Raw genomic sequence first — 27784 nt, 5'->3', positions numbered from 1 at the left:
AATATTGTTACAATCTGCAGACACGCTCAAGTAACATATAGATGGAATACTTACAAACGAAACGGCACCAAATCGTGCCTAGTGAGACAGACCGGGACCTCAACCGTCGCCCGGAAGACCAACCAATGGCATGCACCAAACTCCCGCAGTCACGTGAATGTTGTAGCCAATCACCGTTTCTTTGGGCTCACACACCTTCCTTGCAGACGTCCGGTTCAAAAAATAGGATCACAGTATAGACAAACCAGGTGTCCCATACACTGCGATTTCAAGATGTTGATTGGTAACAGTACTAGAGTGAAAGTAAAGCCCACTCCAAACAAGGTACACTAAAAACAATTTATTTAAAATGTTTTAAAATCAGCAACGCGTTTCTCGACCATGCAAGGTCGTTTCATCAGGCTTAAATACACAGTATGGTATTCCCGCTGCTTATGTACCTCTTCTAACCAATCACAACATCTAAAGCCTCACACACCCTTAATCCGCCCTCCTTAAGGGTGTGTGAGGCTTTAGATGTTGTGATTGGTTAGAAGAGGTACATAAGCAGCGGGAATACCATACTGTGTATTTAAGCCTGATGAAACGACCTTGCATGGTCGAGAAACGCGTTGCTGATTTTAAAACATTTTAAATAAATTGTTTTTAGTGTACCTTGTTTGGAGTGGGCTTTACTTTCACTCTAGTACTGTTACCAATCAACATCTTGAAATCGCAGTGTATGGGACACCTGGTTTGTCTATACTGTGATCCTATTTTTTGAACCGGACGTCTGCAAGGAAGGTGTGTGAGCCCAAAGAAACGGTGATTGGCTACAACATTCACGTGACTGCGGGAGTTTGGTGCATGCCATTGGTTGGTCTTCCGGGCGACGGTTGAGGTCCCGGTCTGTCTCACTAGGCACGATTTGGTGCCGTTTCGTTTGTAAGTATTCCATCTATATGTTACTTGAGCGTGTCTGCAGATTGTAACAATATTACCCTATGTCTGGCGCCTTCTTACTTTCAATCTAGATCCGCTCATCAATAAATTAATTAAATAAAATACCTACAATTACCTACAATTAAACCTAACACTACACTATCAATACATTAATTAAATGCAATATCTACAAATAAATACAATGAAATAAACTAACTAAAGTACAAAAAATAAAAAAATATTTACAAACATCAGAAAAATATTACAACAATTTTAAACTAATTACACCTACTCTAAGCCCCCTAATAAAATAACAAAGACCCCCAAAATAAAAAAATGCCCTACCCTATTCTAAATTACTAAAGTTCAAAGCTCTTTTACCTTACCAGCCCTGAACAGGGCCCTTTGCGGGGCATGCCCCAAAGAATTCAGCTCTTTTGCCTGTAAAAAAAACACATACAATACCCCCCCCAACATTACAACCCACCACCCACATACCCCTAATCTAACCCAAACCTCCCTTAAATAAACCTAACACTAAGCCCCTGAAGATCTTCCTACCTTATCTTCACCATACCAGGTTGACCGATCGATCCAGAAGAGCTCCTCCGATGTCCTGATCCAAGCCATGTTCCGCGTCGGAGGTCTACAAGATGGATCCGGAAGAAAGAAGATTGAAGATGCCGTTGATAGAAGACTTCAGCCGGATCATGGACCTCTTCAGCTCCCGCTTGGATGATGACTTCAGCCAGATCATGGACCTCTTCAGCTCCTGCTTGGATGAAGACTTCAGCCGGATCATGAACATCTTCAGCCCCCTGCTTGGGCTTGGATCAGGACATCGGAGGAGCTCTTTTGGATCGATTGGTGAACCTGGTATGGTGAAGATAAGGTAGGAAGATCTTCAGGGGCTTAGTGTTAGGTTTATTTAAGGGGGGTTTGGGTTAGATTAGGGGTATGTGGGTGGTGGGTTATAATGTTGGGGGGGTATTGTATGTGTTTTTTTTACAGGCAAAAGAGCTGAATTCTTTGGGGCATGCCCCGCAAAGGGCCCTGTTCAGGGCTGGTAAGGTAAAAGAGCTTTGAACTTTAGTAATTTAGAATAGGGTAGGGCATTTTTTTATTTGGGGGGTCTTTGTTATTTTATTAGGGGGCTTTAGTAGGCTTTAGTAGGTGTAATTAGTTTAAGATTGTTGTAATATGTTTGTAAATATTTTTTTATTTTTTGTAACTTAGTTATTTTTTATTTTTTGTACTTTAGTTAGTTTATTTCATTGTATTTATTTGTAGATATTGTATTTAATTAATGTATTGATAGTGTAGTGTTAGGTTTAATTGTAACTTAGGTTAGGATTTATTTTACAGGTAAATTTGTAATTATTTTAACTATTTTAGCTATTAAATAGTTCTTAACTATTTAATAGCTATTGTACCTGGTTAAAATAAATACAAAGTTACCTGTAAAATAAATATAAATCCTAAAATAGCTATAATATAATTATAATTTATATTGTAGCTATATTAGGATTTATTTTACAGGTAAGTATTTAGCTTTAAATAGGAATAATTTATTTAATAAGAGTTAATTTATTTCGTTAGATTTAAATTATATTTAAGTTAGGGGGGTGTTAGTGTTAGGGTTAGACTTAGCTTTAGGGGTTAATACATTTATTAGAATAGCGGTGAGCTCCAGTCGGCAGATTAGGGGTTAATGTTTGAAGTTAGGTGTCGGCGATGTTAGGGAGGGCAGATTAGGGGTTAATACTATTTATTATAGGGTTAGTGAGGCGGATTAGGGGTTAATAACTTTATTATAATAGTGGTGCGGTCCGCTCAGCAGATTAGGGGTTAATAAGTGTAGGCAGGTGGAGGCGACATTGCAGATTAGGGGTTAATAAATATAATATAGGGGTCGGCGGTGTTAGGGACAGCAGATTAGGGGTACATATCGATAATGTAAGTAGCGGCGGTTTACGGAGCGGCAGATTAGGGGTTAATAATAATATGCAGGGGTCAGCGATAGCGGGGGCGGCAGATTAGGGGTTAATAAGTGTAAGGTTAGGGGTGTTTAGACTCGGGGTACATGTTAGAGTGTTAGGTGCAGACGTAGGAAGTGTTTCCCCATAGCAAACAATGGGGCTGCGTTAAGAGCTGAACGCGGCTTTTTTGCATGTGTTAGGTTTTTTTTCAGCTCAAACAGCCCCATTGTTTCCTATGGGGGAATCGTGCACAAGCACGTTTTTGAGGCTGGCCGCGTCCGTAAGCAACTCTGGTATCGAGAGTTGAAGTTGCGTTAAATATGCTATACGCTCCTTTTTTGGAGCCTAACGCACCCATTCTGTGGACTCTTAATACCAGAGTTATTTTAAAGGTGCGGCCAGAAAAAAGCCAGCGTTTGCTATGCGGGTCGTTACCGACAAAACTCTAAATCTAGGCGTTAGGGTTTATTTTACAGGTAAGTATTTATTTTTAAATAGGAATAATTTATTTAATGATAGTTTAGTGTTAGGTGTAATTGTAACTTAGGTTAGTTTTTATTTTACAGGTAAATTTGAATTTATTTTATCAAGGTAGCTATTAAATAGTTAATAACTATTTAATAGCTTTTGTACCTAGTTAAAATAAATAGAAATTTTCCTGTAAAATAAAAATAAATCCTAAAATAGCTACAATGTAATTATTAATTACATTGTAGCTATATTAGGGTTTATTTTATAGATAAGTATTTAGTTTTTACTAGGAATAATTTAGTTAATAATAGTACATTTATTTAGATTTATTTAATTAATATTTAAGTTAGGGGGTGTTAGGGTTAGGGTTAGACTTAGGTTTAGGGGTTAATAATTTTATTATAGGTTGCGGCGGTATAGGGTGGCAGGATAGGGGTTGATAAATTTATTATAGGTGGCGACGGTAGATTAGGGGTTAATACGTTTAATATAGGTGGCGGCGGGGTCCGGGAGCGGCGGTTTAGGGGTTAAACAATTTATTTAGTTGCGGCGGGGTACGTGATCCGCAGGATAGGGGTTAATACATTTATTATAGGTGGTGGCGGTATAGGGGGGGCAGGATAGGGGTTAATAGGTATAATGTAGGTGGCGGCGGGGTCCGGGAGTGGCGGTTTAGGGGTTAATACATTTATTATAGTTGCGGCGGGGTCTAGGAGCGGCGGTTTAGGGGTTAATACATTTATTATAGTTGTGGCGGGGTCTAGGAGCGGCGGTTTAGGGGTTAATAACTTTATTTAATTGCGGGGGGCTCCTTGGGCGCCGGTATAGGGGGTAGAACAGTGTAGTTTAGTGTGGGTGCTTAGTGACAGCTTATCAATAAAGCTGGGATAAAGCCGAAGAGCAGCGAGATCGAATGAGTGATAACTATCACAGTCCGCTGCTCATCGCCCGTACTTGGTGCGAGGCTTTTTGACAGCTTTTTTGATAACTTTGGCGAACGTATTTAGGTTCGCGGCGGCAATGTGAGGCGAGCTTAGGCGAGCGTATTGGGGCCGGCGAAGGCAGGTAAGTAGACACGTTGATAACTAGAGGCCATAATCTCCACTAGCTTACAACAGATACACTTTGCTTTGGTAGAACTGTGTTCAGACAGCATGGTTCCTACAGCAGCTTTTGAGACAGGATCAGATTGAGACATCTTGTAAAATGTAAAAAAAATAAAAAATAACATTAAACAGAAATATCTTATTTCCACATATAGCAGTTTCAGGAATGTGAAAAAATGCAAATGCTAAAATTGGCAAAAAAAGCAAATAGCATAGCCCTCTGAGCATAAAGAAGGCAAGGAGCATATAGGAAGTGAGTTAAAATAAAACTAAAAAAAAAATTTTTTGACACTAACTATGACGCACAACACAAAAGGAAGTTGAGAAATGTTTTGGGCGCCAACAAACATCCGGAAATTACGCAACTTGCGTCATAACAAACACAATTTTGCGCCAAACAACCTAGTGTCAATTAAGACGCAGGAAATGACGAACTTGCGTCATGACAGATGCACATTCGCGCCTAAAAAAATTCTTGCTCCAAGAATGACGCAGTAAATAACAGCATTTTGCGCCCCCGCAAGCCTAACTTGCCCGCAAGCTTTAAAAGAAAAAACAAATCAAATTTATAAAAAGGTTATACCCCAGGTAAGACAAACTTCCTAAACATGATTCCTATAATGAAACTGCTGAACTGCAAAGGCAAATACACATAGACCTGATTAATGGCAAATATAAGTAAAATACATATATTTAAAACTTTATATTAAAACATAAAGTGCCAAACCATAGCTGAGAGTGTTTTAAAATAATGATACATACTTACTGAAAGACACCCATCCACATATAGCAGATAGCCAAACCAGTACTGAAAGCTATCAGCAGAGGTAATGGTATATAAGAGTATATTGTCGATCTGAAAAGGGAGGTAGGAGATGAATCCCTACGACTGATAACAGAGAACTCTTGAAAAGATTTCCAGCGAGGAAAACCATAAAATCAAACAGGCAAGACTCTCTTTACATCCCTCCGACAAACACTGTACTCTGAGAGGAATTGGGCTTCAGAATGCTTCGAAATCATAAAAATCAAGCACAAATTTACTTCACCACCTCCATAGGAGGCAAAGTTTGTAAAACTGAATTGTGGGTGTGGTGACGGATGTATTTATAGGCATTTTGAGGTTTAGGAAACTTTGCCCTCCTGGTAGGATTTTATATCCCATACTTCACTAGCTCATGGACTCTTGACAATTACATGAAAGAAATTGCATTCCCTTATAGACTTCATAGACAAGTCAAGCAAACATGATCATGGTTATTTAAAAGCGCAACATAAAAAGATAATATTGCATATTTCATAATCTAATATTTTGCAATTTGCACATAACAGAATATGTTCTATTTATTCTTAAATATATTTTAATATATCTGATGGATTTTTGCACAAATATATATTAAAATCTTTATATATACATGATTATATATGTGTAGATATATATATACAACTATATATAGGAATATCTGTTTCATAATGCATAAAACATATTCTGCTATGTGAAGAACTTTAGAATGTATAATATTTACAGTAAATACATAGTTAATATATAATTTTACGTTTACATCTACTTGACTGCAAAAGGCTCCAATGCACTTATATATATGTCTGTATATACAGTCATGGCCAAAAATATTGGCACCCCTGCATCTCTGTCCGATAATGCACCACTTCGCCCACAAAAAAAGTGGAGAAAAAAAAGTCAAATCTGACACATTTCCCGCAAAACTCATAATGGACTGGACAAAATTATTGGCACCCTCAATTTAATATTTGGTAGCAAACTCCTTGGAAAAAATAACTAAAATCAATCGCTTCCTGTAACCTTCAATGAGTTTCTTACACCTCTCTACTGGAACTTTGGACCACTCTTCTTTGGCCAACTGCTCCAGGTCTCTCAGATTGGAAGGTTTCCTTTTTCCAACTGCTGTTTTGAGATCTCTCCACAGGTGCTTTATAGGATTGAGATCTGGACTCATTGCTGGCCAGTTCAGTACTCTCCAGCGCTTTGTCTTAAACCATTTCTGAGTGCTTTTTTTTGTTATTGAGTGATAATCATTACAACAAGGTGTTTTTTACACATTCATTGAACAGAGAAGAGGGAGGGGGAAACCGGGAAAATAAGTGTACATTCATGTGTGATCTCTAGAAGCAGTTAGTATAAAACATTTTCAACTCCACAGGAGTAAAACTGAGTATTGTATGGATTAACACCAATTATTTCTTGCCATTACTATTCTTTAACTCTTTAGTTCTTTGGAACACCCTTCTATCTCCAGGAGTAAAACTGAGTATTGTATGGACGCCACTAATAATTCTCAGTTTGATCACTATATATACTGTATATATTTGCTTATACAGTATATATTTGCTTATATATATATTTACTAATTTTGCATGTTAAGAAACTTGTAAACCTTATAACAATAGTTATAAAGAACAACTACATAGGTATTGCCCTGTATATCAAGAATTTGTAAAAATCATGTTCATTTGTAAGTGTTTAACATTACCTCACATCGATATATTTTTATATTCCAAATATTTATATTAACTTGTCTCACAATGGATTACAACTAAATATTATGGTTTGGAAACTGTCTCATAATTTAATTACAACTAAAGACTATGATTTGGAAACTGAAAATCAAGAATGGGTATATTCCTCCTTAAATACCACCTTAAATATCATGTTAATGATGTCTCCTAAGCATCACACTCACTTCCAATCATCCAATAGGATTCCAGGCAACCCTTTTAATTAAACACAAACTGGAGTGCAACTCATTCTTGAAAAAGCCCCCAGCGTGGGGTGAAACGCGTTGAACTGAGTTACATCCAACGCAGGTTGCATATCTAATTGTGCACCGGCAAGCCACTCGTTTTTTGGCTAAGACTGAAAGGATTGGTTTCCTCTCTTATTTACATGTCTCAAGTACACCCAACAAGGAACTTCTACCACAACAGAGCCAGAGTTCTTGTGAACCACATTCACAGAAGATTAACCACTTCGCTAATAACAAGATGTGTAAGCTGGATTGATATCCACTGACTTTTTACGGAGCAACAGACAGCAGGTGACGTCAGGACCATACATCACACCCGGTAATCAGACGAAGCACCTGGAAGTGGAGCAAAGCTCCTTCCACACCATACAACATACAATCAAGCAAAGAGTACTCCACCATCTGGGATTAAAGCCCCGTTCACATCAGCTGCCTTATCAAGAGCGATTCCTGGCTTACCGCCACACCTAACAGCCACTTTTATCCTACGGAACTTTCAAGTTTTATCTCCATACCATTTAGGGCTGCATATTGTCACCTCCAATGAGAGCGGATCCATTATTGTCTTTTTTTATCAACCAAACCCTCTCTCTAAATCTGGAGAGATTGTTTTTTTAAGGTACTTTCACCTATTTTGAATTTCCTTTGACGAACTCTGACACAGTGCAACCCACTCCTATTTTACGGATATATTTATTATCTGTGTTATTATTTTTATTTTAGATTAATTAACTATATATTTATATTGTGTGTCAATATTCATGGACATCCAGAGTATAATTTTATGAGTATTAATTGTTGAGTAATAAACTAACCTGTAGTTTTTATGTAATAAATATCATATATAATTCCTCTACAGCTATCTATATTTTATTTTATTTACTTTAGATATTGTTTTTTATGGATCTTACTATTGTTTGGATACTATTGTAATTTGTTTTCAATGAGCTAGTCCCTAGTATCCCAGCCAATTAGCTAATCAGCCACCCACAAGGAACATTTATCCTACTTTATTGCTTTCTCCACAGTCAGTTTTACATCAGTGAGACAATACTCATTTTGTATTAATTATCCCTTCTCATATATAGATTGGTTACTAGTATATTTTATTATTAAAAATCTTTTTTTTGCCTGTTTAGAAGCATTATCTATAAATTCTGTTCATATACCCAAGACTTGAGTATATTTAATAATAACAGTCACTCCAATTATTTTGGTTATTTAATATTTTTTCTAGACATAAGTCCATATCATAGACTCCCCCTAGGTGATTAGCGCCAGTACTATCTTTCTGTCTTGTCTACTTCAATATTTAGGGGTCTCTGATTGGGGGACCCCTCTGTACTTGGCTTTTTTGGGTTCCTTAGCACCAACTCCCTTTCTTCTTTTTAACCCCACAGAGCTTAACATGGCTACTAAAGTATTCTTTTAATAGTCTTTTATAAGAATATGCGCATTCTTATAGCCTACTAACGTTGTTAGTTCAAGGTAATGATCTTATGGGCTAGTTTGTTTCCAATTTTGGGGTATTTATCTTTTTGCACTGTTGATCGTAACATATAATAACTGTAGTGTAAGTTTACAGTGAACCTTTGGAAATGTATTAAATATAATTTTTTACCAGATCTAATAGTAATCTGATCTCAATTACTTTTTTATTTCATTTATAATGCTGGACCAAAAGGGGGTTATAAGGGACATTGCCACCATATATGTATGATTATGTTCAGAACAGCCAATAGGATGAGAGCTTCTGAAATTTTATTGGCTGTTTTTTTAAGGGTTTTTTGTTTTTTTTTAGTTTAGGGTTTGGGCTTTTCTTAAAAGAGCTAAATGCCTTTTTCAGTGCAAAGCAAAGGAGCTAAATGTCCTTTTAAGGACAATGCCCATACAAATGCCCTTTTCAGGGCAATGGTTATATTAAAATTGATTTAATGACAGGCTTGATATGAACCAAAGCCTGTACAAAACCATGAATATCAGGAACTTTAGCAATTTTCCTGTGGAACAGAACAGAAAGAGCAGAGATTTGTCTTTTCAAGAAACTTGCAGACAAACCCTTATCTAAACCATCCTGAAGAACTGTGAAACTCTAGGAATTCTAAAACAAAAACCAAGAGAACTTATGAGAAGAGCACCATGAGATGTAAATCTTCCAAACTCGATAATAAATCTATCTAGACACAGATTTATGAGCCTGCAACATAGTATTAATCACTGAGTCATAGAAACCTCTATGACTAAGCACTAAGCGTTCAATTTCCATACCATCAAATTTAATGATTTGAGATCCTGATGGAAAAACGAACCTTGAGATATAAGGTCTGCCCTTAATGGAAGTGGCCAAGGTTGGCAACTGGACATCCAAACAAGAACCACATACTAAAACCTGAGCGGCCAGGCTGGAGCCACCAGCAGCACAAACGATTGCTCTATGATGATTTTGAAAATCACTCTTGGAAGAAGAACTAGAGGCGGAAAAATATAGGCAGGTTGATAACTCCAAGGAAGTGTCATGCATCCACTGCTTCCGCCTGAGGATCCTTGGACCTGGATAGGTACCTGGGAAGTTTCTTGTTTAGATGAGATGCCATCAGATCTATTTCTGGAAGCCCCCACATCTGAACAATTCGAAAAAAAAAACACATCTGGGTGAAGAGACCACTCTCCCGGATGTAAAGCTTGACGACTGAGATAATCCGCTTCCCAATTGTCTATACCTGTGAAATGGACCACAGAAATTAGACAAGAGCTGGATTCTGCCTAAGCAAGTATCAGAGATACTTCTTTTCATAGCCTGAGGACTGTGAGTCCCACCCTGATGATTGACATAGGCCACAGTTGTGACATTGTCTGTCTGAAAACCAATAAACATCTCTCTCTTCAATAGAAGCCAAAACCGAAGAGCTCTGAGAATCGCATGGAATTCCAAAATATTGATCGGTAATCTCGCCTCTTGAGATTTCCCAACCCCTTGTGCTGTCAGAGATCGCCAGACAGCTTCCCAACCTAAAAGACTCGCATCTGTTGTGATCACGGTCCAGGTTGGATGAACCAAAGAGACCCGTAGAACTATACGATGGTGATCTAACCACCAAGTCAGAGATAGTTGAATATTGGGATTCAAGGATATTAAATGTGATATCCTAGAATAATCCCTGCATCATTAATTCAGCATTAAAAACAGGAGAGGTCTCATATGAAAACGAGCAAAAGGAATCGAGTCCGATGCTGCAGTCATGAGACCTAAAACTTCCATACATATAGCTACTGAAGGAAATAATAGAGACTGAAGGTTCCAACAAGCTGAACCCAATATAAATTGTCTCTTGTCTGTTAGAGACAAATACATTGACACAATCTATCTGGAAACCTAAAAAAGGTGACCCTTGTCTGAGGAATCAAGGAACTTTTTGGTAAAAAGATACTCCAACCATGTCTTTAAAGAAACAACAGAAGTGAATCATATGAGATTCTGCAGAACGAAAAGACTGAGCAAGTACCAAGATATCGTCCAAATAAGAAAACACTGAGAACCTTTGAAAAGATTCCTAGATCTGTCGCTAAGCCAGAAAGGAAGAGCAACAAATTGGTAATGCTTGTCTAAAAAAGAGAATCTCAGAAAATGAAAATAATCTGAATGAAACAGAATATGATGATATGCATCCTGAAAGTCTATTGTGGGCAAATAATGCCCTTGCTGAACAAAAGGCAGAATAGACCTTATAATCACCATTCTGAAAGATTGAACTCTTACATGACAATTCAAAAGATTTTCTTTCTTTGGAACAATGAATAGTTCTGAATAAAACCCCAGACCCCGTTCCTGAAATGGAGCTGGTATGAATACTCCAGATAACTCCAGGTCTGAAACACACTTCAGGAAAGTCTGAGCTTTAACTGGGATTGCTGGAATATGGGATAGAGAAAAAAAACCTCTCACAGGCGGTCTTACTCTGAATCCTATTCTGTACCCCAATCTAAGAAGTTTGGAAAGAATTGAACCAAGCAACTTTAGAAAAAACTTATCCTGCCCCCTACCAGCTAAGCTGGAAAAAGGGCCGCACCTTTTGGCTTGAATTCATTCCATTATGAAAAAAGCTTCCAATTAGAAACATATTACTTGGGGAAGAATTAAGTTTCTGTTCCTTATAAAGAACAAAAACAGTTATAAGCTTAAGATTTACCCTTAGAACTTAATATTGAGGCAAAAAAACTCCCTTCCCCACAGTAACAGATGAAAGTAACTAATCCAATTGTGAACCAAAAAATTATTACCTTGGAAGGAAAGAAAATAGAAATCTGAATTTAGAAATCATATCAGCATTCCAAGATTTAAGCCACAAAGTTCTACTAGCTAAAATAGCTAAAGACATAGACTTAACCTCAATTTTGATAATATCAAAAAATGGCATCACAAATGAAATCATTAGCATGTTGAATCAAGTTAACAATGCTAAAACAAATCATAATCTGATACTTGTTGCGCTAAAGTTTCCAACCAAAAAAGATGAAACAGCTGCAACATCAGCCAAAGAAATTGCAGGCCTAAGAAAAGGACCTGAAAATAAATTAATTTTCCTTAGATAAGATACAAGTTTCCCATCTGAAGGATCTTTAAAATAAATACTATTTTCCATAGGAATAGTAGTACATTTAGCAAAAGTAGAGATAGCCCCATTAACTTTGAGGATCTTTTTCCCAAAACTCCAAACTAACTGCTGGCAAAGGATACAATTTTAAAACCTTAAAGAAGGAATAAAAAGAAGTACCAGGCCTATTCCATTCCCTAGTATTAGGAACTGGAAAAAAAACCTCTGAAGTAACCACAGGAGGTTAATAAACAGAATTAAAATGTTAGCTGGCCTTAACATCAAGAGGACTAGTTTCCTTAATATCCAATACAATCAACACTTAACAACAAAGAACAAATGTACTCAATTTAAAAATAAAAAAGTAGATTTGTTAGTGTCAATATCTGAAGAAGGATACAGTGGGACCTCGGTAAACGAACGACTCAGTAAACGAAAATTCGGTTTACGAATGAAATTTTTTTTAAAAAATGACTCGGTTTACGAATTTTTTTTGCAATACGAAACAAGTGTCCCGGTTTATAGCTCCGCCCCCTGCATACTGAAGTGTGGGTAACACGTGAGTGTGTGCAGGTTTTGTAGCCTTTTGGAGCCTTTTGCAGCAGGTTTTGGAGCCTTTTTGGTGCATCTCAAGAAGTGGAAAGGTAGGGAGCTGAGCTTGGTTGTTTGCATGCCTTTTACTGTGTGTTCTGCATTCTGGGGGTGATTTCCATGCCAGCTCATGTGCTGTGCATGCCTGTTACAGCTCATGTGCTGTGCATGCCTGTTACAGTACTGTACAGTACTGTGTGTTTTGCAATGTAGGGTTGTTTTCCATGCCAGCTCATGTGCTGTGCATGCCTGTTACAGCTCATGTGCTGTGCATGCCTGTTACAGCTCATGTGCTGTGCATGCCTGTTACAGCTCATGTGTTGTGCATGCCTGTTACAGCTCATGTGCTGTGCATGCCTGTTACAGCTCATCTGCTGTGCATGGCTGTTACAGCTCATCTGCTGTGCATGCCTGTTACAGCTCATCTGCTGTGCATGGCTGTTACAGCTCATCTGCTGTGCATGGCTGTTACAGATCATCTGCTGTGCATGCCTGTTACAGCTCATCTGCTGTGCATGCCTTTTAGTGTGGTTTCCATGCCAGCTCATGTGCTGTGCATGCCTTTTACTGTGTGTTTTGCATTGTGGGGTTGTTTTCCATGCCAGCTCACGTGGGTGTAAAGCATTTTTTTTATTTTTTTTGCATACTGTACTTAGGGACGGTGGTGTCATGGCACCCAAGAAAGCAGCGGAAGCTGGGAAGAGGAAGAAGGAGATGATTCTGCTTGAGGACAAAAAGGAAATCATCAGGAAGCATGAAGGAGGAATGCGATTGACTGACCTTGCCAAAGAGTATGGAAGGAGTGCATCCACAATCGGTACAATCCTAAAAATGAAAGAGAAGATTACTGGGAGAGATGTAGCCAAGGGAGTCACCAGGGTCTCCAAGCAATGGCCACCTGTTCTGGAGGAGGTCAAGAAGTTGCTCCTGCTCTGGATTGAACAGAAGCAGCATGCAGGGGACGAAAAAGCCAAGGCCTTGCATGCTGACCTCCTCAAACAACAGCCAGGAACGTCAGCAGATGCAGAAGGCTTCAAGGCCAGCAGGGGGGGGTTCGAAAGGTTCAAGAACAGATCTGGCATCCACAGTGTGGTCAGGCATGGAGAGGCTGCAATTTCCGATGTTGCTGCAGCTGAAGAATTTGCTACGGAGTTCCTGGAGGTCATAGTTTCAGAGGGCTACCTTCCTCAGCAGGTCTTCAACTGCGACGAGACTGGACTCTTCTGGAAGAGGATGCCAAAGCGTACCTTCATCACAGAACAGGAGACCTCATTGCCTGGCCACAAGCCGATGAAGGACCGTCTTACCCTCCTGTTCTGCACCAACGCCAGTGAGGACCTTAAGATCAAGCCCCTGCTTGTCTACCATTCAGAGAACCCACGGGCCTTCAAGAAACACAAGGTGAACAAGGAGCAGTTGAGCATTTTGTGGCAGTCTAACCCAAAGGCTTGGGTCAAACACCTCTTGTTTGTGAAGTGGGTCAATTCGGTTTTTGGTCCTGCTGTGAAGAAGTACCTTGTGGACAATAACTTGCCACTCAAGGCCATGCTGCTCATGGACAATGCTCCTGCCCATCCTCCAGGCCTCGAGGAAGACTTGCTGGAGGACTTTAATTTCATCAAGGTCATGTTCCTTCCGCCTAACACCACCCCACTACTCCAGTACTCCAGCCAATGGACCAGCAGGTCATCTCCAATTTTAAAAAACTCTACACAAGGGAGCTTTTCCGGCGATGCTTTGAGATGACAGATCGCTCAAGCCTCACCCTCCATGAATTTTGGAGAGAGCATTTTGACATTGTGAGCTGTCTGCAGATTATCACCATTGCCTGGGCCGGGGTCAGCCAGACAAACCTAAATTCTGCTTGGCGCAACCTTTGGCCAGACTGTGTTGTAAAACCTGCCTCCAGTGCTTCTGCACCTGCACCAGAGTCAACAGTGTTGGAGGAAATTGTTTCCTTGGGGAGGACCATGGGCCTGGAGGTGACTGAGGAGGATGTCTACGAGCTGGTGGAGGAACACAACCGTGACCTAACCACCGAGGAGCTGGTGGAATTGCAGAAGGAGTCAATGGAGGAGCAGATCGCATTTGAGGAGGAGGAGGAAATGAGTGAGGAACAGCTCTCTTCCACGGAACTCAAGGAGGCATGCCAAATGTGGGTAAACCTACAGACTTTTGTACAGCAGCACCACCAAGATAAGGCTCTAGCCCACAGACTTGTGAGCAGTTTTGACACAGACATCATGTCCCCTTTCCAAGGGATGCTTAAAAGGCGCCAGAGGCAGCAGACAATGGAAAGGTTCCTACAAAAACAGCCTAGACATGAAGAAGAACCTGCTTGTGTTAGTGCTGCCCAATTGCCCTCGTCCTCCTCATCTTCCAAGCAGTGTTGAAATTGTTTTGCTATTTTCCATGTTTTCCCTGTTGACGTGTTATTTATGTACAGTTAAAGTGTACTGTACCATGTTACCAACAGTCTGCCATGTTTTAAAAGTTGATGTGTGATGTTTTAAAACATAAAGTTGGATGTTTGAAATGTTATTGCTTGATTAATCATGTCCCTGTACAGTATTTATGCCTTTAAAGTACACTTTATAAAGAGTTTTGAACAGATAAAATACTTTATTTGACTTTTTTCTCACCTCCGGAACGCATTAATTGGTTTTCAATGCATTCCTATTGGAAACCGTGTTTTGGTTTACGAATTTTCCGCAATACGAAACGTTCCGGAGAACGCATTAAATTCTTAAACCGAGGTCCCACTGTATTCTGAAACAGATAAATCCTTATCAGAGAAGGATAATTCAGTATGTTGTCGGTCATTTGAAAATTCATCAACTAATTGAGAAGTTTAAAAAAGACCTATATATTTTATTAGAAGGCGGAATGGCAGAAAAATATTCTTATAAATTCCCAGGTATATCTTGTACATTAGATGTTAAAAGAATAGCAATAGACAATGCATAAATACTGATGAACATTTTCTCTGCATGTAAAAGTTTATCATGATAACTTATTACAAACCATAGCTAAAGATAAAAATTCATAACATTAAAATAAATTAACTTAGCTTTGGTAGGACTGATATCAGTCAGCAGGAATCCAACAGTGTTTTCTGATACAGGAACAGTTTTGAGATATCTTGCAAATGTAAGAGAAAAAACAACATATAAAGCAAAATATCAATTTCCTTATGTGACAGTTTCAGGAATGGGAAAGAATGCAAAACAAAATAAGCCTCTGGAAACCAGGAGCAAAAAGAAATGAAGTCTTAAATAATGCTAAAAGTTTGTCGCCAAGTATGACGCCCATAACTGATAAAAATATTTTTTGGCGCCAAAAACGTCTGCAACAAACACGAGCATCATAGATGACGCAGCCATGTGAAAAAACTCGGCGCCAACTAAGACGCCGGAAATGACGAAATTACATCAAAAAACGTAATTCTCGCGCCAAAAAAGTCTTGTGCCAAGAATGGCGCAATAAATTATAGCATTTTGCGCTTCCGCGAGCCTAACAGCCCGCAATTTAGAAAAGAGAGTCAATTTGAAAACTTCAGGTAAGAAAAATGTTATTTTTTTAATTTTTTTTATGCATTTCCCAAATATGAAACTGACAGTCTGAAAAAAGGAAATATACTGATAAACCTGAATCATGGCAAATATAAGTACAATCATATATTTAGCACTTTTAATATAAAGTGCCAAACCATAGCTGGGAGTGTCTTAAATAAAGGAAACATACTTACCAAAAGACACTCATCTACACAAAGTAGATAGCCAAACCAGTAATGAAACGAGAATAAGCAGAGGTAATGGTATATAAGAGTATATCGTCGATCTGAAAAGGGAGGTAGGAGATGAATCTCTACGACCAATAAAAGAGAACCTATGAAATAGATCCCCATTTGGATGACCATTGTATTCAATAGGTAATACTCCCTTCACATCCCTCTGTCATTCACTGCACTCTGAGAGGAACTGGGCTTCAAAAAAGCTGAGAAGCGCATATCAACATAGAAATCTAGCACAAACCTACTTCACCACCTCCATAGGAGGCAAAGTTTGTAAAAACTGAATTGTGGGCATTTTGAGGTTTGGGAAACTTTGCCCCTCCTGGTAGGATTGTATATCCCATACGTCACTAGCTCATGAACTCTTGCCAATTACATGAAAGAAAGGGGTTAATAGATTTATTATAGTGTGGGCGATGTTGGGGTGCAGGGAATAGAGGTTAATAACTTTAGTATAGTGCTGGCAATGTTTGGGCGGCAGATTAGTGGTTAATAGCTTCATTTAGATGTTGGCGATATCGGGAGAGGAAGATTAGGGGTTTATAACATTATGTAGGTGGCAGTGATATTGGGGGTGGCAGATTAGGGGTGTTGAGACTTGGGGTTTATGTTAGGGTGTTAGGTTTAAACGTATCTTTTTTTCCCCCCATAAACATCAATGGGGCTGTGTTACGGAGCTTTTCATTCCGCAATCACAGTTGTTAGGGTTTTTTCTGACCCGCTCTCCCCATTGATGTCTATGGGGAAAGCGTGCACCAGCATGTCAAAACAACGCTTGTAATTGTGTGCGGTATGGAGCTCAACGCAGCCATATCGCAAGCACAAGCCGGCTGTTTGAAAACTTGTAATGGCTGCACTATAGGGGGTTAAATAACGCAAATTTTGTTGCGTTAGTTAATTTCCCTATAGCGCGCATAACTCTTAATCTAGGTGAATGTTAGTTCTTTCATAAGAAATTGGATGGAGCAGGTTGCGGCAAATAGCGTTAGGAATATGTCATAAGCGTATAGGGTAATTTTATATTCTTGAGAGCCAATTTGGATACCACTAATTTTGTCTTTTTGTCTAATTCTAGTGGCTAGAACTTCCATCGCTAACTCAAACAACAGTGGTGAGAGCGGGCATCTCTGTCTTGTGCGGTTCAATATTGAAAGTGAAGGGAAAAAGTCATTATCTAATATAGCACATGGTTGACTGTAAAGGGCGAATATTTTTTCAGTAAAGATGTTTGGGAATCCGAATTTCATGTGTCTGTCTAAGGAAGGTCCAATGTAGCATGTCAAAGGCTTTTTCCGTGTCCATTGACACAAATATAGAGGGGATTTGATGTGAGGATGCATATTCTAGTAAGGTAATTATTTTAGTGGTATTGTCCCGGGCTTCTCGGCCCAGAGTAAATCCAGCTTGATTTATTTTAATTAAAGATGGGAGAATTTTGTTCAGGCAATGTGCCAGAATTTTTTCGTAGACCTTAACGTCAATATTCAACAAGGAGATGGGTCTAAAATTGGACGGGCGATCTGGGTTTTTTCCTGGTTTTGCTAGGACAGTTATGTGGGCTTCTAACATAGATGCTGGAAAAGTGGCAGTGTGAGATGTTAGATTAAACATATGCAATATATGTGGAACTAAAATTGGCAGAAAAGCTTGATAATATCTGACAGATAAGCCATCGGGACCTCGACATTTCCCCACATTTAGTTGTTTTATAGCTGAGGTAATTTCTGAAGGAGTTATTGGTGAGTTGAGATCTTTTTTTTGCTTGTCTGTATTTTGATTAAGTTCACAGGTGTGTAAATAGTCTAGGAGGCTAAGGTCTTCTGTACCTATGTGTTTCTGTGGATTAATGTTATATAGTGTTGAGTAATACTCATGAAATTGCTGTAGAATTTCAGGGGTGATCTTAACCCTTGTGTTGTCAGGTAGTCTAAGGTCATTTCTATATGATTTCAGTTTTTTCCATTTAAGGGCGTGAGCCAAGGGTTTGCCTGTTTTGTTCCCTTCTTAAAAATAGAGTTGTTTAGTTCTCATGTGAGATTTTTGATATTCAACTGATAAAAAGTCATTAAGTTGTTTGCAAAGGTCTTTTATGTCTGCTAGGGTCTGAGTGTTTGAGGGGTCTTCTTTATGCTTATATTCAGCTTGGGCCAGTTTAGAGGTTAGGGTGTTGTAAAGTTGTTTAGCTATTTTTTGTATGTGAGATTAAACTTTGATAAATTCCCCTCTGATAGTGCATTTGTGAGCTTCCCAAAGTATGTAGAGGGGTCAGTGACTAAAATTATGTTTATCTCAAAATATTCAGTCAGTGATTTAGTTAGTTTCTCTAGATTTATAGAGTTACTTTAAAGGGAATCATCAAGTCTCCATGTGTGGGGAGTTAGCAGAGTATCTGGCCATTTAAATCTCACCTCTACAGCCGAATGATTGGACCAAGATATCAGTGATATGGTAGAGGTAGTGATCAATGAGAGACCTTCTTGGTTCATTGGGATATAGTCAATCCTGCTGTAGGAGAGGTTAGGATGGGAAAAAAGGTGTGGTCCATCCTATCAGGATATATAAATCTCCATACATCATACAGATTATTGTCTTTAAGGGCTTTCCAGAGATAGTTAGCGTTTTTTTGGAGATCATAGATTTAGGGTTAGATACATCTAATTTTGGCTCTAATGGAAAATTGAAATCTTCCACTAAGAACACTGTTCCCTTCTTCAAATCTAAGTATTTATGGAAAAATTATTTGAAAAATGGTATGTGTTGTGTATTTGTGGTGTAAGTATTCAAAAGTGTTACCTGTTTACCAAATAATAGTCCTGATATCCCTAAATATCTACCATCTGTGTATCTGTCTAGATTTTGGAGTGTAAATGGTATTGTTTTACGTATGAGTATACTAAACCCCTTTTCTTGACCACTGCCGAACTATGATAGTGTTGAGGATGTCTGCCCCCCCCCCCCCGTTTAGCTAGGTTGGATAGTGCTTTATGTCATTTGCTAGGTGAGTTAAAAACCTTAACGTTTTGGGTAATTAAAGTTAGTTTACGAGCATTTGAATCCATAATTTCAGCAAAGAATTCTCTGTAATGTCTGTGTGTGTGGAGCGGAGAAAAAGCAATGAATTGAAAAAAACATAACAATAAACAGTACTATAAAAAAAAACAATGGAACATTTCAGTACCAGGCAATTATAGCCTGTAGTGACGCTGCACGCGGACACAGCCCCAAAGGCCATCTCCACCCGCCTCACCGCTAGCCTGAGGTAAATTAGGGGATCATTGATGACAGCTTATATAATCTCAGTAGAATGGTATTGAGGACCATCTTTCAAACTTTTCCTAAGTTGTTAAAGGCAAGGAGAAACAAATCGTACAATATATTTCAAACAATGAACTTAATGTAAATTAAGTGTGTCAAACATTTCAACCGAAAAAACAACTACACAATTATTGTCCTTTGGAGAGAAATTCATTTTTTATAGATCATCGGCCTATAGCCATAAAGTTTCTTTCAAAGTCTCCCCTCACTAAAGTAAAAAACGTTAACACGTTATACTTATATTCTGTACTTAGCTAGCTAGCTCCACAATACCCTGCTAAAAAGTGTGTGCAGGATCCTGAGCAAGTTAAACGCCTACTTTCCCTTTACACAAACCAGGTCAGTGTCATGGCTCAGGAGTGGATAAAGAAGGCTAAGTTTTTTTCTGATAGCTAGCGTCCATTTCTTGATCTCAGAGATCTAGGTTGCATTGTCCTTTGGGTTTTAGGTTCTTGAGCTTGTTGTGGGGAAAGAGTTCTTTTCTGTTGGTTGTTCACCATCATCCATTTGTGAGAAGTATTAGAGGATCCTTCATCTTGTGAGGGTGTTGCTTCTATCTCCTGCTGGGACATCTGAAGTGCCTCTATGTTTAAGGCTCTGCAAAAGGCTCCAATCTCTGAAATGTTTTTACAAATTTGTCTCTTGTCTTCGTAAATTACAAGGAGTTGGGTTGGGAAGCCCCAGCCATAGGGGATCCTTTTGAGGTGAAGGAGTTATGTCAGAGGCATACTGTACCTCTAAATCTTATCGGCTGGTTCTTTTGAGAGAGGCCTAATATTTCTTCCTTGTCACAGACATTTTTAAATTTAATAATAATGTCCCTTGGAGGGGCTGAGTCCAGTGGTTTCAGGTGTAACGCACTAGGGCCCTATCCCAAGGGATAATTTTTGATGAGTTGGTTCCTTTCAGGTGAGTAAATAGGGCTGGCAGGTAGGTAGGAAGGTCTTTAGGCAAGATTGATTCTGGAACCCTACATATGCGTAGGTTTTTCCTGCGGCTCCTGTTTTCCAGGTCATCTACCTTATCATACAGCATTTCCATGGAGTGTTGTTTGATGTTGTAGCATAGTTGTAGTTGGTTAAATTCTTCTCTCATGGAGTTGTTGCCATCCTCAAACGCTTCTACCATAAAGCCCAATGCATGGACACAGTATCAAAGACTTCCGGGCTTCACAGAGAAACAGGAAGAAGCAAGCAGCCAGGGTAACGTTTGTAGTGGTAAAAAAGCTATTCTTTATTGGTAATAGGTAAAAACAAAAAGAGCCTCAGCTCTACATAGGCAATCCAGGGTCTCTAACGACAACTGCAGACATGTTTCGTGTGGATCCTCCACACTTGATCACTGTTGAATGTTGTCGTTACAGAGGCCTACTTATACCAGTTAAAAATCAATTATACAATCAATTAATTAAAAGTACATATTACCCCTATCATGCCTTTATATACATAAGTAAATATACACTGTAGAAGGGGCAGAAAAGAACACACAATAAAATATACTTAACCCCTTAGTGACCAGAGCACTTTTCCATTTTCTGTCCGTTTGGGACCAAGGCTATTTTTACATTTTTGCGGTGTTTGTGTTTAGCTGTAATTTTCCTCTTGCTCATTTACTGTACCCACACATATTATATACCGTTTTTCTCGCCATTAAATGGACTTTCCAAAGATACCATTATTTTCATCATATCTTATAATTTATTATAAAAAAAATTATAAAATATGAGAAAAAAGTGGAAAAAACACACTTTTTCTAACTTTGACCCCCAAAATCTGTTACACATCTACAACCACCAAAAAACACCCATGCTAAATATTTTCTAAATTTTGTCCTGAGTTTAGAAATACCCAATATTTACATGTTCTTTGCTTTTTTTACAAGTTATAGGGCCATAAATACAAGTAGCACTTTGCTATTTCCAAACCATTTTATTCAAGATTAGCGCTAGTTACATTGGGACACTGATATCTTTCAGGAAACCCTGAATATCCCTTGACATGTATATATTTTTTTTTAGAAGACATCCCAAAGTATTGATCTAGGCCAATTTTGGTATATTTCATGCCACCATTTCACCGCCAAATGCGATCAAATACAAAAAATCGTTCACTTTTTCACAAACTTTCGGTTTCTCACTGAAATTATTTACAAACAGCTTGTGCAATTATGGCATAAATGGTTGTAAAATTTTCTCTGGGATCCCCTTTGTTCAAAAATAGCAGACATATATTGCTTTGGCATTGCTTTTTGGTAATTAGAAGGCCGCTAAATGCCACTGCGCACCACACGTGTATTATGCCCAGCAGTGCAGGGGTTAATTAGGGAGCTTGTAGGGTTAATTTTAGCTTTAGTCTAGTGTAGCAGACAACCCAAAGTATTGATCTAGGCCCATTTTGGTATATTACATGCCACCATTTCACCGCCAAATGCGATCAAATAAAAAAAAAAGTTCCCTTTTTCACAAACTTTTTGTTTCTCACTGAAATTATTTACAAACAGCTTGTGCAATTATGGCATAAATGGTTGTAAATTTTTCTCTGTGATCCCCTTTGTTCAGAAATAGCAGACACATATGGCTTTGGCGTTGCTTTTTGGTACTTAGGCCGCTAAATGCGCATCACACGTATTATGGCTAGCAGTGAAGGGGTTAATTAGGTAGCTTGTAGGGAGCTTGCAGGGTTAATTTTAGCTTTAGTGTAGAGCTTAGCCTCCCACCTGAAACATCAGACCCCCTGATCCCTCCCAAACAGCTCTCTTCCTTCCCCCACCCCACAATTGTCCCCGCCATCTTAAGTACTGGCAGAAACTCTTCCAGTACTAAAATAAAAGCTATATTTGGGCTTTTTTTTAAAAAAGAAAAGGCATATTTACATATGCTGCTCTGTAGGACCCCCCTTTAGCCCCCAACCTGACTGATCCCCCACCAAACAGCTCTCTAACTCTCCCCCTCTGTCTTAATGGCCGCCATCTTGGGTACTGGCAGCTGTCTGCCAGTACCCAGTTTAGAATAAAATTGCTTATATTTTTTCATTTTTTCCCCTTTTCTGTAGTGTAACGGAGTGGCTCTCTCTGCATCGGATGGCCATCTAGAGTTATTGCAGGATGCCTCCATATCGAGGCATCACTGCAATAACCGGAAAGCAGCTGGAAGCGAGCAGGATCGCTTCCAGCTGCTTTCCACACCGAGGACGTGCAGGGTACGTTCTCAGGCGTTAACTGCCTTTTTTTTGAGGACGTACCCTGCACGTCCTCAGTCGTTAAGGGGTTAATGTTAGTCTAACCTTGCTATAATTGTTGAATATTTGTCAGTATTTAAATACATATTTTGCAGAATTTTAAACTTGTAAATGTCTGCTACAACATAAAGACCTGGTACCATTGTGCTACTTTGTTTAATGAGTTACTCATGATGTATCTGGCTAACAGTGGAAAGATATATGATGTTGGTTTATACATTTATATATTAAATGCTGTATTATTCCCATATACTCATTATATTGTACCCCAATTAAATTTATGTCTATTTGTAGATTTTTAAATGAATGAATTCACATCACTTTCTTTGTTTATGCCAGTCAGGGAACTAGTGTGCAGTAAAAAGATCCATTTCGCTTCTTTATAGTCAAGTTTATAAATTCTGTCTCCTCCTCTTTTATGTGGGGGGACAAAGTCAATAGCCTGAATAGATAGAAGTGAGGCGTCTCCTGAATGCATTGTTTTAAAATGTCGTGATACTGGGGTAAAGATATCAGGATCCTCTATATCTCTGACATGTTCAAGGGCCCTATCTCTTAGAAAACGTTTGGTTTTACCCACATATTGGATTTGGCACCCCCTACAGGTGAGTAAGTAGATTACATGAGTGGATTTACAATTAAGTCTATATCTGATGTCATATATACGTTTGGTTACTGTTGAGGTAAAGGTAGTGCCCTCCGTTACATGGTTGCAAGTTTTGCAGCGTGCGGCTTTGCACTTATAAAAACCAAGTCTATTTGGTAACCATGTTGTGTTTTTATCAGTTGGCAAGTCTGAGGGGGCTATCATATTCCCAATGGTCTTACTTTTTCTAGCTACAAATTTGCAACCTTGTGTTGCTATTTTTTCTAAATTTGTATCTGTGGTTAAGATGGGAAGACATTCTCTTATGATGTTACACATTTTGCTATATTCAAGACTATATGGAGTACTGAACACAATTTTGTTTTCACTTTCTGGCTTTTGTTGAGCAGATACTTTTTTGTATCTTAAAAGGTTATCTCTTGGTATAGAGTCTACCTCCTCTTTGGTCTTTCTGAGCAAACTCTCTGGGTACCCCCTACTTAGAAGTCTCTGATCCAATATTTTGCTCTGTTCCTCATATATTTGAGTATTAGAGCAGGTCCTTATATACTGTCCCTTGGGGATTGCTTTTTTAACATGCCCAGGATGGCTTGATTTAAAGTTTAGAATAGTATTACCCCCCGTGGGTTTCCTATACAAGGTGGTGTTGACAGTGTTTGTGTTTATATCAGCCTGCAATTCTAAATCCAAAAATACTATTTTAGTTATGCTTTGATCATATGTGAATTTTAGATTCATATTATTAGTATTAATGTTATTTATGAATTGATTCATTGTCTCTACATCTCCATCCAATGCATGGACATCTTGTTTTAAATCTGCCAGTTCCTCCCTCACACATGCACAGACAATATTTGCAATATCCTGCTTAGATGGGAGGGAAGAAAGCACATCTGCTGGAACTTGTATTAATTCTTGTGTGTCATGGTCCACCTCCGAAGATTTATCTGTTTGTGTGGAAACAACCACTGGTGTTGCATTGTCACTGTGTGTTGTCTGCTCTGTAGCATTAAAGTAAGATGTAACTGAGTGATTCTTGCTTGTTTTTGAGGTATATTAGTTTTGTCTTGTCTAGGCTTCTGTTTTGACGCCATTATAAATATAGGATTTATATCTTGAATCCAAATCAGGAGGATTATTACGTTGCAGTGGCTCTTATATATAATTTGCCAAGTTAGGTTACTGTCAATGATCCTTTGGAAGCGTAACTTAGCCTCTTGCAAGGATTGAAGCCATGTTCATTGATTGTGCTGATTATATTATGTTATAGTGTCAAGGGCTCCCGGAGCAGACCTGTATGCTGGCTTAAATTTGAGTGAGCTGTGTTGTATTGGTTCTCCACAGGGTGGGGCACGTATGTTTATTTAATGTTAAAAAGGTATCCCAGTTTTATGATGACAGCTTGTTAAGAAATAGATAATGTTCTTTATATGTCTGCAGATTTAAATCCATTTTATTGTTTCCCTCCAGTATTCCTTTCTTATTGCCAGCAAATATTGGAACATTTAGCGCTTGAAGCACTCCCCTCTATCCCCTGCAGCTTTCTGTAGTGCCTGCTTGTAGGCCACGGGTCGGCCGTGTAACCTAATTTGTTGTAGACTGAAGGTGGGGAGGTTAAAGAATTTCTTCAGTGCCACTCACCAGCATTAGTGTGGGTTCGTAATATCTTGAGGTCTTTAGTACGGCTTCTAGGGTGCAGTATGCCTTGCTCTTCGGAGTCGACTATGCAGCTGGTTTTGCGCTCAGCTAGGCCTCATGGGAAAAATGCAGCAATTGCGGTTACAGCTTCAGTATTACTCGTGGGTCTCCTGTATGTCCGCAGGCATTCTAGATAAGTTGATCGTCCCTGCCTGTATGGGCTAGATCTATTTGGTCCCCCTTTATAAAAATTTTTTAATACTGTGCCATCGATGGAGCTCGGACTTACGCCGCCATCGGAATTATGCCACCCACCGTTATCTCTTCTCGGTGCTTTTTGATGTGTGCTTTGGTTCATTGTCCAGCTGTAAGACCCATGATCTCTGAAGAAGACCCAAATTTCTGATACTGGGCACTACATTGCCCTACATAATTCTTTGGTACTCTTCAGATTTTATAATGCCATGCACACAGTCAAGACATCCAGTGCCTGAAGCAGCAAAGCAACCCCAAAACTTCAGTGAACCTTCACCATGTTTGACTGTATGGAATGTATTCTTTTCTTTAAAAGAATCATTTCTTTTTCTGAAAGCAGTAGAGTGATGGGCTTTACCAAAAACTGTAATTTTATTTCCACAGTTAATTTTTTTCATAAATGGAAAGTGGCCACAGCTGCATTCATTACTTTTGGGAATTCAGAACCTGGCCACCAGGAGGAGGCAAAGACACCCCAGCCAAAGGCTTAAATATTCCTCCCATTTCCCTCATCCCTCAGTCATTCTTTGCCTTTTATCCCAGGAGGTTGGCAGAGAAGTGTTTTAGATAGTCTCTTATAGAGGGTAGTACTCTTCAACATGGGACTGGAGTTTTAAGTAGTCCTGTCAGTCTCTCAGTGAGAGCATGGGTGAAAGTCTGGAGATGCAGGAAGAGTCTTTCTGCAAAACCATCCCGACTCATATTAACAGCTCCACAAGCAATCAGTGTTGACAAGTTTCGCTGCCTGCTTTCTTCTCTCAAGTCCATAGCAGCAGCGACACTACTATCTGTCACACTTGAAGGGCTGTTTTCCTGTTCCATGGCGTAGATTCCGGTAAGATTGTTTCATTTTACTTTCATCATGGATGTATTGTAATTACAACTGTTTATCCGAGAGGGGCTACTACCTTCATAGGGTCTCAGTGAGACTCCTTTTGTAATTTGGAATCAAGAGTTAATATCTCCTAAGGGGTGTTATTGAACAGTGTTTTTTTAATCGTGTTTGTTATGTGATTCTGTAAGCTGTGATACTTCGATTCATGGGTATTTTGGAACATAACTGCCTATGTCTAGTGACTTTACGGTTGGGCGTACTTTTTTCATGGACTGCATGGTTTACCTTGTGACCGTGCGTGGTCAAATTTTTAGCTCTCAATATCCGCATTCCTGACTGTGTGACGGAGAAATTCTGGTGCGCTGGTGTCTGGTTCTCAGGAGGTGGTGAGTGTCCCAGCCATTGGGGGTGTAAGGTGCCGTTTAGATTTTTCTTATTGGTCAATTTTTTAATCAATATCCCAGTTATGGAGGATTCTGATTTTGTGGAGACGGATGTCTCTGATTCAGATTCTACTTCTTGCGAAGAATATGAATTGGCCCGGGTGATACATGCCCATCAGTTATGTTCTGAATGCCGTTTTAGAGTGCTCTGTTCCTCGAGAAAGGGGAATCAGGGGCCCGCTGAGCCATGCGCCTCTGGGGATTCCATTTCCCATGAGGCGAGTTCCCTACCACCATCTCTTACTACGCATGCAGGTAACCCAACTGCTGCTTATCCTTCTATTGAGAGTGTCCTGTTCCCACCGGAGGTTATGACACAGTTGCGCATAGCCAGTTTGCAAACGATATTGTCCGTGTTCCGTTAACCCGGGCTCGTCAGGCATGGGATCACCTGGTCCAGTTCAGCTGAGGCCTCAGGTGGTCACCCTTCGGGGCTGGTGTCTTCTTTTGTCCCGGCAGAAGTATGTTGCGCCTTTCGTTATAGACTGGCACGCCTTCGTGTTCTACTGAGGCACATTTTGGAATTGCTGGAAAAACCCACTCTTAATGGGGAGGGGGATTTCTCAGTCTTCCAGTTTGACTGGCTTGCATGATTAGACATAAGGGGATGAGGTAATCTTCTTATAGTCTTTGTTATTTGAGTATCCATTTCCAGTTCTGAGCTTGGAAGATTTGGATTCCTGTTGGACTGGTCCTGCGGGTGTGTCCTTTCTTCCTGGGCGATAACCTACGGGTTGCCTGATCTTTTATTTAATCCGGTGAGGATATATTTTCTTTGGTTTAGAGCTCATGTTGTCGTAATGTTTGCTTCAGGAAATTTCTTCTCTGGAATTGATACTCACGATTTTGTGGTCGCACTGTTTACTTTTACAAAAGTTTGTTTAAAGGGACAGTCTAGGCCAAAATAAACTTTCATGATTCAGATAGAGCATGTAATTTTAAACAATTTTCCAATTTACTTTTATCACCAATTTTGCTTTGTTGTCTTGGTATTCTTAGTTGAAAGCTTAACCTAGGAGGTTCATATGCTAATTTCTTAGACCTTGAAGCCCACCTCTTTCAGATTTCATTTTAACAGTTTTTCACCACTAGAGGGTGTTAGTTCACATATTTCATATAGATAACACTGTGCTCGTGCACGTGAAGTTATCTGGGAGCAGGCACTGATTGGCTAGACTGCAAGTCTGTGAAAAGAACTGAAAAAAGGGGCAGTTTTGCA

Source organism: Bombina bombina, chromosome 1, assembly GCF_027579735.1.
Source record: "Bombina bombina isolate aBomBom1 chromosome 1, aBomBom1.pri, whole genome shotgun sequence".
Classification (NCBI taxonomy): Eukaryota; Metazoa; Chordata; class Amphibia; order Anura; family Bombinatoridae; genus Bombina; species Bombina bombina.
The sequence above is the reverse complement of the archived record's forward strand: the minus strand, read 5'-3'. Positions refer to the sequence as shown.